Source organism: Microtus oregoni, unplaced genomic scaffold, assembly GCF_018167655.1.
Source record: "Microtus oregoni isolate MIOR12 unplaced genomic scaffold, Mior012 000001F_ref0000356, whole genome shotgun sequence".
Lineage (NCBI taxonomy): Eukaryota > Metazoa > Chordata > Mammalia > Rodentia > Cricetidae > Microtus > Microtus oregoni.
In genome coordinates this window covers 78,179,061-78,200,992 of record NW_024543060.1, presented here as the reverse complement: position 1 = coordinate 78,200,992, position 21,932 = coordinate 78,179,061, and positions in this window count along the sequence as shown.

Below are 21,932 nucleotides of genomic sequence, written 5' to 3'. Positions count from 1 at the left end.
TGGATGACTTTAAGAAGTTTCTCAGTAGGGGTGTCTCCTCTCTCCCAAATATATGTTTTGGAGGAAGTTCATCAATAGGTAGCATTTAGAAATGGAGTCTTTGGAGGAAAGCAAAGTGAGATTAGGTCAAGAAGTGAGGTCTCTTGATGAGATTACTGGCCTTAAATGGGATGAATGATTGGGAAAACCTTTTCCCAACATATGTAACACACAACCAGAGAATAGCTTCTTTATTTTTTTTTAAAGATTTTATTTATTTATTATGTATACAACATTCTGCCTCCATGTATGCCTGAATGCCAGAAGAGGGCGCCAGATCTCATTACAGATGGTTGTGAGCCATCACGTGGTTGCTGGGAATTGAACTCAGGACCTCTGGAAGAGCAGCCTGGGCTCTTAACCACTGAGCCATCTCTCCAGCCCCTGAGAATGGCTTTCTTTAAATCAAAACCAAGAGTCCAGAAGAACTAGCACCACAATTCTCAGAGCTCTAACTTCCAGAACTATGAGAAGACAAACTTTGCTGTTTCAGCCATTCAGTCTGTAGTACTTGGTGTTTGAGGTAAATCCTTCCCAGTGCTTGAAAACACTATTAGAAACTATAGGTTTCCCCAGACATTCTTGGGTTAGAGAAAGCACAGAATGCTGGAAGGATTTAGGGGAGTTGTTCATGGGGCAGAGTTCCTAGGACCAAAATCATCCATCATGCTAGTCACATCTCTCCGGCAACTCCTTGCTGTTTCTCACGAGGCTCCCTTACTTCTATCCAATAATCATTTCCCTTGTTTGCTCTACTTTCTACTCTTTGCATGCACCAAATTTATTGGTCTTTAGGTATTTACTTTGGCCATGTCTCTATGCCTAAAATGATTTCATTGCATCAACTCATTCTTCAATATTAAATAGAATATGAAAATGCCCTTTCCTTGACGATCCTCACTTGAAACTAACCTTGTCTCCAGTTTTAAGTCCCCATTAACATATAAAAATATAATTCTTTAGAGTATTTATTAAGTGTAGAGTGATACTAAAGAGTTAATACCTGAAAAGAAAGGTTTCTGTCAACATAAAAAATAATGGAAAACTTAAATACCAAGTAAAGATTAAAAATCAAACCCAAGGGTGTATGTTCTTAGTTTTGCATGCCTAGCGATGAACCAATATTATTTTTATTTGAAAAGGAAGGAATAAAAAAAATATGAGGATTCCAGTCACTTATCATGCACAGCCTTTGGGATGCTGGTGGTGGAAACATTTCATTAATTTATTTTGTAGTATAAAATATTGCCTAGAGAAGTAAGGGGCTGATAATCGTTTTCTTATAAATACAATTTTATGCACCATATTTAGATAATATATGCAGAGTTCATCCACCTTTCAATAAGTCTGCTTAGTAAAAAAATTGCTTTAATATTGGAAGATGATCCTGGAATGGTTTACTGTGCTTTGTTAGTATTTATTGCTGACATCACACAACCAAGATCCTAAGCCTTTTATATACTTTGTTATTTGACCTTACAGAATCCTATAGTTCCATATTATATTGTTAATATAATGGTAAGAGGGGCGCCTCTGAAAGTTTGTCACTGTTCAAGATGACTCATTAAAGTGATGGGTATCACATGAGCCAGTCAGATTATATAAAACATGTTCTTTTCACTTTCTTCCACATGCTTCATACCAAAATATGTACTTAGCATGGTAGAACTGCTGGGCTGATTTCTTACTTTGTTCTACGTATCATATTGAGTTATTCTAAACATTGGTTTCATTTTGAAGTTCATAGAAACTCCATGGTTAGACCGAATCTGAGTGATGCAGAGAGATGAGAAACAGACCCAGACTTACAATGTCTCCTTGTAATTTTCTGTTGCTACATAAAATTTGGAAGAGAAGTCTAGCATCCAATAACTTTCAATAGAAACCTCAAATCCACATCAAAGTTTAAAAGAATAATATGGTCTTTATGGATTTGATTTGGAATCTATTTGGTGACTTGTTTATGAATAGTTAAGCATTTATAAATGTGTAAATTTAAAATTTCTTTTAATCCATACCTTTTATTATCTTGTAATATTAAGGGATAATATGCTTAAAGTTTTCCACTGTAAGACAAGTAAATTCCCCACTGCCAACGTTACCCACACATGCTGATCCTGCACATAGAGACCTGATAGAAGTGACTAGAACATGTTACATGGTTATGCAATACCAGGACTTAAAACCAATACCTTGTGAACACTGAGGAAAGACCTATATTATATATGTATGTATGTATGTATGTATGTATGTATATACATATATATATGGCTAAAGAAAATAAAAAGTAAATTCTTTCTATTTTTCCATGTTTACTGCAGCTGTCAGAAACTTTAAAGTTACACATACATCTCAGAAGGCATTTGTATTTCCCAGTGACAGACTAAGGTAGTGCTATTAAGATCCTAAAAATAATTCTGAAAGTCCCAATAACAGACGTTATACCCAATCTGCCCTTTTCATTGATTCCAGTGGTCTACTCATTATGGATAAAAATATTCCATTTACTTGCTCAGTGACATCTAGCATGTGCCATGCTTCTATAAATTACTAATGGATTTGCAGTGGGCTTAAGCTCTGATTCTCAAATGTAAAGTGCTGTGAAGATACCTACAGTCTTGCAACGTTGATGCAGATGGTGGTCTCTCAGCAATTGTGAACATAAGCCAGGAAGAATAAGAGGATTTTTTTTCTAATTTATTAGCTAAAATGGTTCAAGTGGGTGAGGTGACATAAATACCTGACAGTCCCATGGAGATTGAGGCTAGTTAATTGTCCTGAGTTCAAAATTGGGCTAGTTGAACCTAGACTTTAAAGGGCTGTATATCAGGATACTGGCTAACTAAAATATGACGCTTCATAAAAAGGATTGGCTGATAGCATTTTAGTTAGTACTTAGTTGGGAGGAAAGGTTTGGTGACATAGTAGACTTGGCCAAGTAGCCCACTCTTCAAGTTGCTTCATGACAACTTCCTCATTGAGCACTGATGAGACCTCATGATTTCATTGCTCAGGTCGGTTCGACATCTAGTAGAAAATTCTTGAAACTCATTTGTCCTTTGCCCTAAACTGCTTATGAGGACATACATTCTAAGGAAATCAAATGAAAAGTTTTGCTTTAAGAAAAATCTTGGATTCCATCAATAGTGGATCAAATGAGTTATGTGGGCGGGATAGAAGAAGGTTGGTGGGAGGTATCACACAAAACATGACTTCATTCATGAAGTCAGGGAGGAAATGGGGTGCAAAGCTATAATGAAGTGGAATGTTCTGCAACAGACTGAAGAAGACCCCTTGTTGTTTACTATGTTGATGAAGGTGGTGGTACTAGCCCAGACTCTGAGAAGGGACCCTTGTTATAAGCCAGTGTATTGACTCTCATATGAAAACATTCTGGGTTTTCAAAATGACCTTTCCTAAAGAGTGATTCAGGTTGCCAGTCTTACCAAAACAAAACAAGATAAGAAGACAAAACTTGTTGAGCCTTCTGCACTAGAACTGGGAGACAGAAAGGTATTAAAGATCAACTATGTTTATTTATGCAACAGTTAGTCCTTCCATGTATTTAACTTAGATTGAAACTTCATTTATGGGCTGAAGAGATGATTCCATGACTAAAAGCTCTGGCTGCTCTTCTACAAGACCACAATTCCATTGCCAGCATCCACATGGCAGATCATGGGAGTCACAGGGAATCTCATGTCATTGTCTACCCTCATGGGCGCCAGACATGCTCAGAATTCATAGACAAACATGCAGACAAAATAGCCACAAAAACTAATTTTTAAAAAAATAAAAGTTCTTTATAATATCATAGAATGTCTTTCATTATGAGAATTTGTTCATATACGATTTCATTTTATTTGAAAATTCAACTCTTCTCTTTACATATATGAATACATACATGTGAAGATATAAAGATTGATTTATCATGGTTAGGAATGTGGGTGCTAAGCCAGTAAGACAAAGGGCTTCAACTTGACTTTGTAAGATGATCTCTATTAGAAAATCAAATCAGATTAAAAAAATACAAAAATGAAGAGACCGAATCAGTCATTGCAACGTTAAATGTGAGTATGCAACTGAAAGTCTAGATCCATAACAGAGTCCCCTTTCTACCTCATCATATTCACTGTGTTTAGCAGAATTAAAGTTCTCCCTCTTAGTATGTTGGATATATATGGAGTTTTTTTGTAGTCTCTGTCTATCCCTTATCTATCCTTATCAGATCAATGGCTTTCTGAATTATCTCAAGAGCAGTCTCAAGATCAGAACCACCAAAGATAAATGGAATGTTAGCCATCTCTGCAACTTTATGAGAACAACTCATAATTAAAAAGAAATGTCATATTTGTTACACTAAATCTTTGAGACACGATAGACAATTTACACCCACATCTAAACAGAAATTGTTTTGTGAACTCAATAATATATAGGTCTAGTCTGTTTTCTTGAAAAATGCCTACATCTGAACATCACAGTCAAGGCAATTCCATACAGACAGACAAAAAGATCTTGGCAGCTAGTATCATCAAATATTTAAATGAAAAGTAGAATTACATTTCACGTCAGCGATTACTTTAGAAATTAAATTTCATAACAATTGTAGAATACATTAGAATTTTTCTTAAAATTAATATATTCATTAAAATTCTCTTTGTTATAGTCATGAGAATAATAATGTATGATAAACTTTTCTCATCTTTAAAAATATGCAAAACTCCATTTGGCATGATAATGAAGAAATATAATGTATTAAGGAATCCTTATTCACTAATTCCTATTATGTAATGACATTTTTTGCTTCTTAAAATTAGTAAAGATGTGTCTCTTTGCAGGATTATTTATTACAGTTACTTTGATTAGACTACACTGTCAGTTAAACATTTTCAAAATATAATTTAATTTTTTTAGTCTAAATTTTAGAGCACTCCAGAGAAAATATGAATTAATTATAAACTAAGAGAAAAATCAAGGAAATGGCCAATCTAATAAGTATACAGTATAGTTGCTTAAATATAAGAAGAATATTTTATGGTGTTGATATTAAGATTTTAATAACTATCCTATAAAAGACTTATATTTATTTTTACAAATATCAGAAACACTTTAATACTTGTATGTTGCCTTCAGCATATTCTTCTTAAGATAAATTCTTTCCTGCTTTCGGTCAAAAGGAAAAATCTCCACCTTCCAGGAGTCTTGGTATATTATCATTTTAGTGTCTAATGTAAAATTATAATACTTACAACCATATTCTGATTTTTGTTACATACTTATTTTTATTTCCTTCAAATGAGATTGGCATACCTTCAACTCATTCATGAAGACAGTGAGGAACTGGGCATCTACTTTTGATTACTATGTTCCAAAAAGTGGTGATGGTAGCCCAGACTCTAATAAGGGACCCTTGTTATAAGACAATGTATTGATTCTCATATCAAAAAATTCTGAATTCTCTAAATAACCCACCTAATCCTTCTAACAGGCCTTTTGAGTATAATGGTTCAATTTGCCATTGTGACCAAAAAAATAAAATAACACAACCCCGCCTCCCCCCCCCCCACAAAAAAAAAAAAAACCTGATGAGTTTTCTGAGCTGAAAATGGGAGACAGAAAGACATAGTATCCAGAAAAGGCAGTTCGTTGGGATAATGTCCTTGAATAGCACCAATGACAAGTCTACTACTACTATCATTGGGAAATGCATAGTCAGCTACATGGTAAGATAGCCTTATGTGTTTTTCTTTTTGAACGCTAAAGGAAAATAAGGTGGTTAGGAAAGTAGAGGCACTTATGCTGCTTTGACAAGTTGAGTTCCATCCTGGATCCCACAAGGTGGCAGGAGTGAACTGACGCCTGAGGGCAGTTCGCTGACTTCCTCAGGTGTGTCCTGGCATAGAACCTCTCCGCTGGTCTCTATCTCTCCATGCATCACACCACTACAAACACGCGCGAATAAACAAATGGATAAACTTTTAGGAGTGTCTCTTAAAAAAAAAGAAAAAAAAACAATTCTTTGTTCAAATACTCGGGCGTTTTATTAAATTTTAAAAATAGCAGTTCGACAAATATAAATGTACGACTAGTAATACAAAGTTACAGGTTTGAAACTATAAGGTGCTTTAGACAATCAGGTTCAGGTTAGGCAGAAATAAATCACACTATAAAGAACTTCTGATTTAAACACCATAATTCAGGAACAGGTTTATTCGCATTTAGCAATCATCACCTACAAATTTAAGAACATCAATAGCAATTATCTTCACAGCTAATATTATGAAAAAAATTGCAAACCCTATAAAGGAAAAAACTATGAAGTTTCTTTTACATACTAAAACAGTTTAATAATAAACATCTCGTTTCTCATACTAGCCTTTCCGCTTCATTGGGTAGGTATACGAACCATAAAACCCTATCAATGTCAGCTTTAATGTGGTTTTCTCCTTCAGAGTTGAAAATAAGCTGAGATAAAATATTTTCCATCATTACATTATGCTGATTTGTGGATGTTCTTAGCAAAGGGATGACCTAACAGTGCTCACAAAACAAGTACATGTGGACCTGGGTTTCTAGGTTGAAGCATAGAAATCCATGTTTTCTTTATAGACTGACAGCTTGAGGCTCGTTAACGTTTCCATTTCAATCAGGTTAAAAGAGATTTACAGGTTTGAAATGCAACGGGACTCCAAAAGTACATGGGGGATAAAAACTAAACAAATGCATCTTGAAATCTGGTTAGTCATCGCTGGATGAAGAATTTCACTAGAGAGCAGAAAAACAAAGGGAAAGATGAAGTTCACTGGATCCTGTTACACAGAGTGCGCTAAGGAGCGTCACTGGAGAACCCTGGCTTTAGCTTCGTAAAAGACATTCCAGATGCAGATTAATAGATCCCTGAGCCCTGATCCGAATGCAACATTTTGCATACGATATTTGCTAAGATAATAGGAGAAAATTATCCTCATACTAGTAAGACCTTAGTGAGACCTGTCTGTGATTTAAGCAAATATACTAATATTTAAAAATGTTGGTTTTCAGCTTGGAAAATAATTTTTAAAATGGCAATTTAAGGCCATTTAAAAGTGTTAAAAGCGACTGAGTATGTTTGAATGAATTGAATCATCTTAAAGAATCACAGTTCACATCGACCTGTTATAAACAAGGATAAACTACACTTGAATAAAACATTACAAATAAACTTCCAAATTAATAGGATGATAATTATTTAATTTTATTTCATTTTAACTTAAACAGTATATGTATTTTTTTTACCATAATCCTCGAAGGTGCTTTAAAATAAAATAATGGTGATTTTTCACTATCTACTTTGAATTGCAATATGTAGTTTATCTTTGAGATACCTAACAAATACAATTTAGTACATTCAAACTTGTCAATGGAGCAAGTATTCACTAATATTTGTCTAAGCAACATCGCTACATTTATACTCCTTTGCATATTATATTAAATTTGTAAAAAGAATAATCTTGAGTATATGTGTCATAAAATATAAGCCCAATGAGAAAGTATATGTACAAATTGCCCTGCAGTGTCTCAAGACATTTTTTGGGTGGGGCCATTCCACAAGAACACAGGAGGAACTGCAAATGCTAGCAATGAATGAGAAGTAGGTAACTGCACAGAAAACAAAATTAGGAAAAATTACAACTAACCATAAAATACATCACATGAAAACATCTTTTCCAACTCATAACAAGACCAGATATCCATAGACTTAAATAAATCATGGGCCTTGCATTTGGAATGATGAAGCTGCAAGTATTAGGTGCAGTTTTTGGCCTTCTTTTTGCCACTTCCCCATCCACCACTGAGTTGAACAGGATGGTCACGGAATGATATGCGCTCTTTAATAGAAGGTCTTGTATTTGTTATCATTGGTGCAAGTATTCTCTTGCTTGAATAACCTAGACGGTGATATTAAATACACTTTTACTTATCATTCTCCAATCAAATCATATTTTAGAATAAAAAGCATTTCTTTATCAATGACATGCACTTGAATATCTTATAATCTCCAAGCTTATAAAAATATATTTGCTGAATTATTGTTTACAAAGATTCATGATAAAAATTTGACATAAATTGAATTTAGGTTAAATAAGAGAAGAGGTCTAAAATATGTGTTAGATATCACTATTTCTTTCTATGCAGGCTTCTTTGTTTTTTAAGTTGTAGGTTCAATGTTACTATGCAAACATTAAACATTTTAACGAATCGCATTTCTATGTTCAGAAGCTTAACAATTAATGATTTCTGTCTTATAAGATAAAGCATATGCTAAATTATTCTTGAAAGATGAACTATTAAATGATTTCTCCATAACAAAGAATTTGGGGTACAAGAAAAAGTACATTAAACCTAGAAGTTAAGAACTTCCATAGGAGCCACAAACAGGGAGACACATCCACACCCCACAGCTGTTGCTGAGAACCTTGGTTGTATGAATGGAGGAGACTATACATGCACTCTGGGCTAGTGTGAGGAGTGTCTTCTCAGCTGGATTTCAATGAGAGCAAATTGTGGGGATATTTTGTGCCCAGGTGCTATAAAATGGGGGGGGGTGGTGGATGAAGATTTATTTATCTGGATCAAGTTATAGGTTACCTACAGAGAAGCAACAGCAACTGCTAGAGGGTAAAAAAAATGGTGGTCAAAGCCTTGGGTGAGAGGACAAAGCGTGCTTTGTTCCGTGAGACCCAAAGGGGCCATATCAAGAATACTATTAAAAACTTGTGCTCATCTGCTTCAAATCTCCTGGGGATTAAGCAACAGGGCTGGATTTGTGGGGGAAACCACTGTAAAAGCGGCAGAAAGACACATTCCAGGGCTTCCTCAATACCAGCTTGAGGCAAGGGTTCAAGCCACATGACTCTCCACTGTGATGCTTTTGTGTCTAAATAACTTTAAGCAAAACAAAACAAATTCCAAACCCCCTTTTTATTTAGACTAATATAGTCTAATGAAAATTTCAATATATTATAAAACATTTTAGAAGAATTAGCACAAGGGTAGATTATTTGTGGACAGTGCGTTTGATTTAAATATATTATGACAGCAAGTATGAGCTTCAAAAGCTTATTTCATATTTAAAAATATTCTCATAATTAGAGTGTTACACTTTAGTTTCTAGTGTTAATACTGTGATTAAACAAATTCAAAAAAAATTACTGAATGTATGCAAAGGGGCATATTTAACTGAGAGTCTAAAACGAGTATTTCTGAAAAGCATGTGTGCAGGGAATAAAATGTATTGTTTCAGGAAAGAGTGTTTGTGATATAAAGCAATTACCACCTAAAAGTCAAAGATTGCTGGAGACAGAGTACTGTTCAGAAGTGGAGACTTCTCCGCTGGCACTCCCTGAGTTCAATTTCAGCAGAGGAAATAAGGGAGAGAAAATGACAGCCGAAGTTGGCTTCCACATGGGGCCAGATTTACCCTGCCTTACTCTATCCCTGTTAGGGAACGTGCAGAAGAGGAGAATGCATTAGGGCAATAGGGATGGTGGACCAAAGCAGAAGCAGAGATTTCCCAGATGATTAACCAGTGGCCTAAACGGTGCCAATGGAGCTTGATGACAGCACCACCTCTTTCTCACTATTATATGCTACACAGCTCTAATTTAATTTTTCCTCAATAGCTAAATGAAATGTCTACTTCAGACTTTTTAAAAAACAGTAAGAGCAAACCCTCTTTACACTCCAGCAGTTAAAACTCTCTGAACAAACTATGCAGGCATTTATGAAAATGTGTGTGTGTGTGTGTGTATATATGTGTGTGTGTGTGTGTGTGTGTGTATTTGTATATACACGTATGCATTTCCATATATAAATATGACTATGGGAGTGTAAGGCACCTGAGAAAAATATATTTATATTACAATATGTGACCAAAAAACAGTGAGTAATTTTCACAAGTGTCCAGCCAAAAGTGCTGCTCAGCTAGAGAGAGTTAAATCAAGTTGTTACAAGCATTATTTAAAGTATAGGTAGAAATAAGCAGGCGCTTTGAAACTGAAGTCAGTAACAGCTCACTATTAGTTAGTAGGATCCTTCATGCAGCCATCTCTTACGTGTGTTGTTCAAATACTTTGTCCTTAATAAAATTTCTTAACCAAAATATTAAGGAGTATATCATTGGAGAAGCACTTTATGTCCACATTACGGAAATAGTTATAGATAATATTACATACTTCCAGAAGAATTTAAAATGAGATCGAAATGAATTAAAACAACTCCAATTACAACAGTGTTTCTGCAACCTGGAGGATTCTTCCACTAAGAATTTACCATCTGGCCTATGTGTTCTCCTATTACTGCTCTGTCGCCTTTGTTGTTCTGGATCTGCGGATGACTCTTCACATCTTATTGTATTTATCCTTACTCTGGTCCTATATTTATGAAGGTCATTTATAAATTTTCCCTTCTTTAGTGCAGTTCATTCTGGAAATAATAACTACAATTTAGAAAACATTATGGGACAACTTCACAGCAATTGTGAAGTCTGCTGTTCAGTGAATTGACAACCAGGGAATTAGGCTTTAAAATAAGCAATACTGTAGAAAACCCAGAGTTTTCTGTAAACCATAGTTTAGGTGTGACCATGTGCCTGAGTTTATCCTCTTGCTGTGTGTAAATGAACAATTTAAGCAGGAATCTATATGGCTTATTTTCTCATTGCATTAGTGCGAGGCATTGTTATCATATGAACTCTCAAATCACTAGATACATTAAAAACGAATCGAGGAGTAAAAACACATCTGTGAAGGAATCACAAATTGGCACTCATAACAAAGTCATTACTTCATCCCATGATTACGCTAAGAATGAAACGCAGAAATAAAAAGCAATTTAATACGGTCAATGTATAATCGTTCTAAAATTACTTACCCACACGAAAATAAAACAGGGAAAGGTTCTCGCTTCAAAAAATTGATATTGGAGTTAGACACACCTTAACGAAGAGAGCTCCAGGAACAGAAAAAATATGACCAAAGGGATTTGAGCAGTACTCTTCTGCAGTGTTAATGCTATGGATTTTATTTTTTAATAATAATCTGCTGCATATTTTCATGTGATTATAGAAACCAGGCAATTGTCCTCTCACATTTATGCTTAAAAAGTGTCCTTGAGAGTGTGGTATATTTCCCATGAAGCCACTTCTTTGCTACATGATCTATGTTTTGCTCAAGATTTGTTCTGGTCTTAAAAAAAAATTTCTCTTAAAGATTTAATCCTTGGTTCCTTTACAAATGTCAAGGTCTATATATACAGTGTTTTGATAAGTAATTTAATATGTAAAATGCTTTGAATGACTCTCCTGGTATGTATAAAAAACCTGTTAAACAGGTCGTCAAAATAGAAATCTCATGATGTATAGTAATACGTCATCGGATTTTCATCAATATACCCCACACTGGGTGCCTGGCTATAAAAACCTTTGCAAAGGCCTTCCCATATTGTATTACTTAACAGCAGATACAGCATAAGTAAAGCATGCAGAAAAAAAAGTTAATGAAAGTGACCAGAACAAATTTTTAGCAGCAAAGCATTTACATCAATTTAAGTGTGATGAATTAGTTACATTGGTCAAGTTTGAAGCAGGGCAGGTAGGGCAGACTTCAAATAACAACCCTCTCTAACAACCTCTGCTGTGTTTGATTCTGAATGAAATTCAGGTAGATTAATTTAAAAACAAACACCAAGAATATAAATAAATGATACACAAGTTATTTATGCTATGTGTAGATATTATTTTTCACTCTCCTTGAGATTTTAAATTTTGTTTACAGAACAAAATGTTTTTATATAGATTATAAATTATTAACAGAATTTCTCTCATTCTCAAAATTGCAATTGAAAAGTGGAAATTATATTTCTTCCTATTATTTTCCTTTTGAAAAAAAGTCTATTCTGTAACTTTGACTTGACTCGGGAACTCACTATGTAGACAAGGGAAGCCTGGAACTCATAGAGATCTACCTGCCTCTGCCTCATGAGTGCTGGCCTTAAAAACATGCGCTACCATATCCGGCTAACATTTATTTTTCTTACTATTTAAGATACATATAAATAAAAAATGATAAATTGAGTTCCCTTGATAATTGCTAAACTATCCATAGTGTTTGCTCTCAGCATTAGGATAAATATATCTATATTTGCTTCTTACTTTTTATTTTTGGAGGTGAGTTTTTAAAATGTCAACTTGTATAATACAAATATTTAGCATTTAAAAAGCATATTTATTTTGAAACTAATACAATACACATAAAAGTTAAAATTCATCACAGAGAGGAACTCATTGTATCGTATATCTTGTATTTTACCCCTTTAGAACTTCTAGATTAACTCCATGTATACTTGACTTAGTATCTTCTCGACTATCTTACAGTATACACCGTTTTCCAGGTTTTCCTACTTTTAGCATCCTGCTGTGGAATTATCCTCTGCTATTCTTTGCAGTTGTCTTCTGGACACACAAAGATGGGTAGAACATGCAGCAAACATGGGGTGCTAAAGTCTTGTCTTGTTCCTATGTGTCCAGTGGTTATTACTGGGCAACATTGATCTTTTTCCTCCTGGAGGCCTTTGGTGATTTGAGCAATAAAATACGAATGCTGGGTGATTTGTTTCAGAAATAGACTATCACTCTCTTGTGGCTCTAAGTTACCCCAAATCCTGATTTCCATCAGCAATTATTTCACATAATCTTGATTATTGTGTTTTTATAATTTCTAGATTTAATATTAGATAATTATTGGATTTTTAAACTTATATATTAACCAGGTGATCAAAAGTGTGTCTCAGTATTCAAAGAGTGAGATTTAGTAACCACCAAGCCACTTCCATCACTCACAATCTCCTAGATACTGTTTGTCTTAAATGGAAGTTTAGAAGTCAGACCATGCCTTATGCTGATTTGGGAGAAGCCTCTTTATAAAACTTCCCAATCACTTTTAGAAAACATTCTCCTCAGAATTGTATTCTGTCTCATTTAATAACATCTAAGTGTCCACAAGTGTCTGTAACCAAGAAACTATCCTAGGTAGGGTAAATATCTAAAAGTTTATTTTTATCTTAGCTTGACATGTGCATTCATTTGATGCTATCTCGTTCAGATGTAACACTGCATTTGAAAATTGAATTATCTCCTATCTTCTTTGCCTCATGTAATTTTGCCAAAGTAAATTTGTAGCAAAATTATGCATTTTAAGTAATCTCTCAAATGCTTGTTGCATCCTTTAAAATGTGAACTTTTCCAACCCCAATTGGGTTTTCAAGTTCACTTGCTGTCTTTGCAGGCTTCAATTGAAAACATTGCTTCAGTTCACACATTCACTCATCATGGGTGTGGGTTTATGCCTCGTGGAGCAGACACTGTCCTATTACTGCTGTTCAAGGAAATATTCTCGTCAGTTTCCTTCTGTGAACCAAAGACTATCAGGAACTGTTATTCTGTAGTGGTTTCCCATGTGACTCCAGTCTCAAAACTTCATCTTTACTGTCCTCATATGGAACTCGTAGAAAACAAATACTTATTTCCACCCTTTCAGATAGTGAGGACTTGTGGAGAGGTTTCCCAAAAACGTTTTATGGAAACTTTCATTATCCCTTTTCATGCTTATTAGTTCTTAGCAGAGAGACATTTGGCAACAATAAACATGGCTAGCCTGAGGATTTATTATATTATTGCACTTCAGTTTCATTCATTTGACAAATGCATTTCACATTTGACCATACCCATTTATTTTTGTACCACATTAACTGGTGTAAGAAATTGGGTTGAAAGCAACAATAGCAATAATACAAAACAAAAAATAGAGTAGAATAATGTATTTAAGAAAATTCTCATGAAAGAAAAGCCTAAGAACTAAAATATAATACTTAGAAATATTATACTTTAACAATTATCAATATAGCATGCAAGGATCTTGTCCTCAAAAATGTTATTTTTTAATCTATGAGGAATAAATTAGCTGACGTGGTCAGCTATTTCTCTCATATAAAGGCAGATGAAATCTGTCTTTCTTTGGATTGCCTCTATGCATGAAGTAGCTACATTTTCAGAGATGAAAATGTTATTCTGTAGTTCCTAATAACTATCATTAACTCTACCTATAATCACTGCACACTACTTCCTTATGCTGTCTCAGACCTTGGATAGTATCAACTGATTCAATGATATTAAGGCAACAGAAAATTATCCTATGTCTCCTTTCTTAATAAGAGAACTTTAAATATTATTTATATTAGAGCAGTCTACTAATCATTTAAGCATGGTCTTGGTAGTGCATTAACAATTAATTTACTTATACAGCTTTTGTTTCTGGACTATTCTAGGATCTGAAATGTAAATGTCACTAAGTTTGTTCAATTAATTGTCAAGTACTTCAGAGATAAAATATCAGTATGTAATAAGTTTATATATTTTAATGTTCCTTCCCAATAATTTTAGACAACAATAAAGATAAAACAAATAGCAACAACAAAAGCAGACCTCCCCGCCTTTGAAACAAAAATAAGGAGGAGCCTTGGACTAGTAACATGGACCAGTTGGTTAAAGCAGGTAAAGGAACTTGCTTTCAAGTCTCCTGACCTGAGTTGCTCCAGACGCACATGGTGGAATGAAAGAATCAACTCTCACATTTTATCTCATGTTCTCTAAAAGAATACCCTTTTTGCACATGCATGTGTTAATGCATACATGAGTACACACACACACACACACACACACACACACACACAAATATATAACAAAACAAACTCTTAAAACGATTGACATTGGCAGAGACCAAATATAACAGTAATAGTCTTTGTGGCATCAATGTAGCATTCTTCTATTCTTACATTACTATAAAATAAAAACAGGAGTAAAGATCTCAGATTTTATTGTTCAGAATAGAAGTTTGACTTAGTTAGAAACATTTTTCAAATTATGCTTACACTAATTTATTTTGTGTGGGGAGTGGGAGCTTGCGCATGCCATAGCACTCATGTGAAGGTCTGAAGACAACTTGAAGGCATTGGCGCTCTCCCTCTACCTTGTGGTCCTGAGTCCAGAACTCAGGTGCTCAGCCTCGGTGGCAAGTGTCTTTACATATTGAACCATCTCAACAGTGATTACAAATATTGATAATATCCAAGCTTAAGTTTAAATCTGGAAAAAGTAATTCTTTAAGGATAGATTATAATTCAAATGCTTTCCATGGACAATATGAAAAAGTCAACTGAGCATGTTCTATTGTGAAGTTTTACAGTTTTCACAAATTGTGCACATCAAAAGTAGTTGTTTTAGTAAATGGGGCTTTTACTATTAAAATAAATTTTATTATTCAATAGACTAAAAAAAATCAATTTTTCTGTATACTTTCATCATCCATTTGCTTTTTAATCTGTCAAATCAAATTCTTTCATGCCATCACTGTAAACATCATACTAAAGGAATAGCATGTAATAGGAATCTATTGTCTCAAGCTATTACTTGAGGCTTCTACTATTACAACTCTGTAAAATATAGATCGCCACTCTCAGGGGCAAATTGGAAAGCATATGCAATGTGGTAAAGTATTGATTGCCCAAAGCACAATGATAGTGATAGTATAAAAATTTAGCTTTGTATGACTAGAGACTTTTTCCTTATCTCCTTCCTTCCTTCCTTCCTTCCTTCCTTCCTTCCTTCCCTTCTAGTGATAATTACTACAACTACCCAGATGATAACTTACAAAAATAAGACATTAATGAGAATTGCCCAGAGAGATAGGTTGCTGGGCTTGGTGGAGTCTTTTGAAAAACACTAGCTCGACTTCATTTTTTCAAGCATCCTCACTGTTGAAAGACCGAGCTGCAAGCTACACATGTCAGTTATTGAAGCATAAAAGATACCATTTTGGAACAGTAGAACATCTTTGTATTATATGTATTATTTTCGATGCTTTCAGAGACAAAACAAAAGGTATTTCACATCGAAAAGAATACTATTTTTGAAATTCCTTTGAGATTTTCTTAGTTTTGAGAGCAAATTGGAGCTCTCTTCTCTATTTCAAAATCATAATATCCACTGTGGTACTTATAATCATGAGGTAGAGAACAGAGATTTTCTAATATTTTTAAAATATCAGAATTTAGATATTTAATTTAATGTGAAATTATATTTATAATTCATAATAGTCATTGATTTATACTTGATTTTTAATAAATGTTTGTTTAATGATAAAGCTTTTCTTCAATATTGTTCCTAAAATACTATGCTAAAATATTAATACTTAATATAATCCAAGCTGTGGTCTTTTGTAAAGAGAACTGTGCCCAATTTACTTTTTATTCGAATGTTCCTAGCATATACCATTATAATAAAAATGTTATTCTATCCAAAAAGCCATAATTTAATACATGAAATTATGTTCATTATCAAGTTACCAATGAATGCACCCTAACAATATGATTTGTGATAAGGGTGTTTATTTAGGCATTTCTTTTTTGAAATGAAATCCATACTCAGTTTATTCATTAAAGGTTTAAAGAGAGGCATTGCAGGAGGATGAGGCTTTGGAATTTTTGCCATAGTGATAGTAGAGTGTGCCCTCCGATAAACGTTGATCCTGAGTTACAGGACCAAATTAGGAGCCCAAATTCACAGCAAATATTTATATAGATCAAAATTCCATGATGCATGGCAAGGTGGTCTTGCCTGTAGTCTTCCTTCTGTGATGTACTAAGGTAGCAAAGGGCAATCCACTTCACATTCCCTTTTGAATAAATAAATGAAGGATCGACTTCGTATAAGTTGGAACTACAGAAATTTGTGTCTCGTGATAGGGTTCACCTGGAATGAAATCCTCCATATGCTGAGAGATTGTCCTCATGAATGCTTACAGATCTGAGGATTTGAGCATGGCAGGAACTCAGACACTAGAGACTCTACTGATGAATTTCTACCGAAGCTTTTAACTTCCTTAGTCAGCATACCCTGCCTCCAGTGAAGGAAGAAGAAAATGTCATATACTCTCCTTCCTACCTATAATGCATTCTAGGGAATTCTCCTCTATCTGTCCATCCATCCATCCATCCATCCATCCATCCATACATACATACATACATACATTCACACAGCCAATATATGTGAAAAGCCTACCATATACCAGGGTGCTTTTTCTGGAAAGTAAGAAAATTTCATTAAATTCCCTGATGTGGAACATTATGAATATGGAGGATAACTATAAATCTTCGAAATTAGTATGGTATGACTATTGTCAGTAGAATCTTTTAGCTATTCCGAGAGAAAATTTTCACAGCTATAGAGGCTAAATCCTTACAAAACTCATATTAATGTTTATTGAAATGTATCACTGAATTCTGTTCTAATATATAAAACTTTTTTATTTTCACTCTAAATTGCACAACATTGTGTTAGTGAGTTGTATACAGATATTTTCATTTGGCAACAGAAAATAATGACTATAAGATAAAGTGATAAAATGTATGATATTATCATAGCAGTAAATCTGTATTCTAAATGTGTCTTCTTTGTGTAAGGCATACAAAAGTCAATTTCTTATTAATTAATGGCTTGTAGAAATGACCTGCACACTGTAGATATCTGAGATCTGAGATACTATCGTGATTTTTGGTTTATATGACAACATATATATATATATATATATATATATATATATATATATATATCTTAAGCCTTAAATTCACTCACCATAGGATTAGCCCAAAATAGATACTCAAACGTGTGTACTTGATCAAATAAACAAGCATCAATATGCAACATACCAAGAATTCTTGATTTAAAAAATTTAAAAGTACATTCTAAAAATGTGCTCATCCCATGCTATCGGGCATGATATCAACAACGGCATTTCGTGCTCTTAAGATAAGAACTCTAAAATTCTGGTCAATATATTTGAGTCAGAACATAAACAGAATACTTTTCCTTGCTAACCTTAAACCTTGAAAGCCTTAAGTTATTTTCTGAAGTCTTCATTAGCTCTATTCATTATCAGGAGAAAAGTTAAGCTTTCTACCTTGAAGACTTACCCCAAAACTAGGTTTCCTTTCCCACCCCATCTTATTTTACATTGCTTTGGTAATTGAAAGCATTTGTTTTCTGTTCTATTCTTCAGTTTCTGGAGGCTCTAACCCAGAAAGACTGAATAATGGTCTCCAAGCATACATTGGATTTTACTGTTGGCTTCTGTTTAAAGAATTTCTTTCCACTGCTATTTCTTTCCCAGTTGTCATTCTTAGAACAAGCGAAGCACACTGCATACCAGAGGCATTTTATTCTCAACACAGCTAGCTACATTAACTGAGTCCCTTCTGAACAATACATACTTCCATATTCAGGAAGATGAATACCTCAAGAAAAAAGTTATCACGTCATGAGAAGTTTCTGTGTATCGAAATGAGGACATGACTTGAGGTTTATATTTCCTATTACAGAACCATTGAGGCTATTGAATTCTTAGCTAATTATAAAAAATAAAAGGCTATCCAGAAAGCTCAGTTATGATTAGAGGTCGCCATGGTAAGTATGCAGAGACAGTGAGCATTAATAAATGGCTTGAAAGTTTTACGTTCTACTTTTTATCATCTAAGTTATGACCTGGAGGATTCAAGTAGCTGCTTTCTCTCTTTTTTTTTGTTGGATGAATTTGTTAAGTTCTTCAATATTATTTATGTTAGTTGTCAAAGAAAACTCATCATGAAGTAATTTTCTCTTTGTTCATTTTTGAGAAATTTTCTCTCTGTAACCTTGACTGTCCTGGCATTCGTTCTGTAGACCAAGCTGGCCTCAAACTAACAGAGATTCACCTGCCTCTGCCTCCTGAGGGCTGCGATTAAAGGCATGTGGCAAAACACACTGTAATAAAAGTAATTTTCAAAGCTTTAATTTGCATGTATAGTAAAATTATTACTGTAATGCCTATTAGATAGTATATTAAATGAGAAAAATAGACAAAGCAAAAATGATTAATAAAATAAGATATTTTGTATAAACATTATTTAAATAAGAAACTCACTTGACACACGTATTGAAAACAAAGAAACCTCCATTCTTTCTTTGCAAACTTTATGATGGTTCAGAAATTTAGAGAGTGACTGTGATCTGGACTTCTTTTAATGAGAAGTAAAGATGAAAAGAAATGGAAAACAAATTAAGAAATTCTCTATACCAAGATGCAAATGCTCGTAACAGCTGTCATAGTAAAGAAAGGCATCTGCTTTTAGAAAGAAAAAAATGCATTTTCTTTTTAGAAAAGAAATCCATTGCTGTGGATTCATTCTAAAATGATGCAAGAGGACCCAAAATATACAACAAAAGAAGAAAACAGTAGATCCTGTTGTTTAAGCCTTTACAATATTCTAAGTAATATGTCACATGATTTACACATTTTACTCATTTATTCATTGTACCTTGTGAGAGAAACATTCTTGCCCCCATTTTACAGATAGTAAGCATATGCTTAGAAGCTAATTAATCATTAGTCTTATGACTTGTCTCAGATAGTAGACCTGGGATTTTAAGCCAGAATCTATCTAATCACAAAGAACACATGTAATGCTATTAGAGAAACAGTGCAGGATAGTATCTAGAAGAATCCAAAGGCTCACAGAGCCTTTCACAGCTGTGGCTCATAAACTACTCTCTAGATTTGGCTTACAAAGTAAAAAGAAATGTTTTAGCTTTAACAGGGTGACAAGTTTTGAGAGAGAGGGAGAAAGCTCAAGGAAAAAGCTTTCAAAGCTATAAGTGGTTGGCCCTGGGCCATGAAAGCACAGTTTGTAAAATCTTTGAAGGTTAAAGGATCTCTTTGGACTAAAAGGCAAAACCAACCTTTTTTTTTTTTTTTTTTTTTGTCAAGTTGCTAAGAGTAAAGGTTCGTATACATAAAGAACCAATTAGCCCATTTATCGCTGCACTTGAGATCTCAGTATAATAATTCAGCTGCCATGCCTAGGTTGTAATTATAATAACACTTACTCATCACCGACTTTGACCTGAATTATTCTAAATGCTTTCTATTTGATTCCTGCAGCAATTTCATAAGAAGCACTCCCATCATTTCTTTTGGAGGGACTAGGTTATGTCTGGTGTCAGAGCTCGTGGTCTTTACAATTATTTTGTGCAGATGTCAGAGCAGATAAATAATTACAACTATGTATCTTGCCCAATCATTTTGATATTTGATATAATCCTTTTCTAAAATGGCCTACCTTAAAATTTCACTTGCTAAACATATTTAAAGATTGTTAGTGTTTTCAATAGTCAGTCATCTATCATCAACTAACTATTGTATTAGGTTGAGAAGGAAGCCTTCAGGCATTGGGCTGGATAAGAGAAGGTAAGAGGTACTTAGTATGCTCACAACACATTTATACCGCATTGTTAAAATTAAAAAAAATATAATGTAAGCATAAAAATAATCCAAATAAAATAAAGAAACACATAAATTCTATGTAATGATCTTAATATACTCTATAAACTCTAGTTCAATGTCATACAAATGAAACACAAAGCTGTGTGTTACAGTATAGTGACTGATTTTTTTGAGCCATTTACAATTTAACCTCCTGATGGCATATAATGATCAAAGTTTCTTGTTAGTGTTGTTTCTTTCTTCCCTTTATTTTTTTTTCAGTATGGGGATTGAATTCAGGCTGTGCTTTCTAAGCAAGTTCCCTACCAATTTACTAAACACAAGGCCTGAAGTTTTGATACTGTGTACTGTGAGCAAAAATTATTGTGCTTTTGTATTTCATTCCAGATTTTTCATTTTTAGCTACAGTGATTGAAATTAATATTAAGTGCACAATATGGGTAGCATTGTTCATATATGTGTGTGTGTGTCACAAGCTGAAACCAATGTAGCTATCATAGTCTCACAAGAAACCAGAAATTTATAGTAGGTAAATAATTTTACTTATGCCAGTAAATATAAAATATTCTAAAATCAAACAGAGAGGCTAACCAGATTCTGTAATCAAGTAATAAAATGTAAGAATTGAAATAAATATATTCTAAATCTTAAATATGCACAAGTTAGAGCTATTGAAATAATTATTATAAAAGTAAACTAACATTTATCACAGTTAAGTTTCATATATAAAGGGATTTAAATTCTTATAATCTACTGATGATGTTCAAGTACTTGGATGAAAAGTAAGGACCCCAGAATTATTTTCAGGTTTGATTTTATCTGGAAAGCAGGAAGAGGATTATTGAGTTTTTCACATGCAACAGAATATTAATTTGTATGGATATAAGATCAAGGAGTACTGAAGCTTTCAGAATGAATAATGAGAAAATGAGAAAGCTGCATAAACTTCTGTGTAGACTTGAATTTCACTGTGTTTTGGAAAATTACCATATATAATATGAAATGAAACACTTTTTATATTAGTGTATCATGACGTAATACAGGGTATTTCAAATTGTATAGGATAAAAATTCAATGAAAACTTAGAAAAACAGGGTTTATTACTATAAAATGCCACAAGATGCAGAGATTTTTCCATGTTTACTTTTTTCAGAGTTCATAACTGCTAATATTTTTTTCAGATATAATTTTATACCTGGATATCAGGCTGTTCCACTCCTCAATTAAAAATGACAGATAATAGACATATGAGATAGACGTGGCTATAAAGTCACCTGTCACAAACACAATCAGAATGATATCTTTCAAATTAGAATATTTTTTTAAAAGCATGTCCATTCATTACTTTATCATGTAAAATTCTGCTACATTTGGAATTTTTCTTTAGAAGGTAAATTTCTTTAACATATTTATTAATGACAAAGATCTAAATGCTCTGGTTTAATACACAAATTCTACTTTTAAAAGTTATCCTAAAAATCTTTA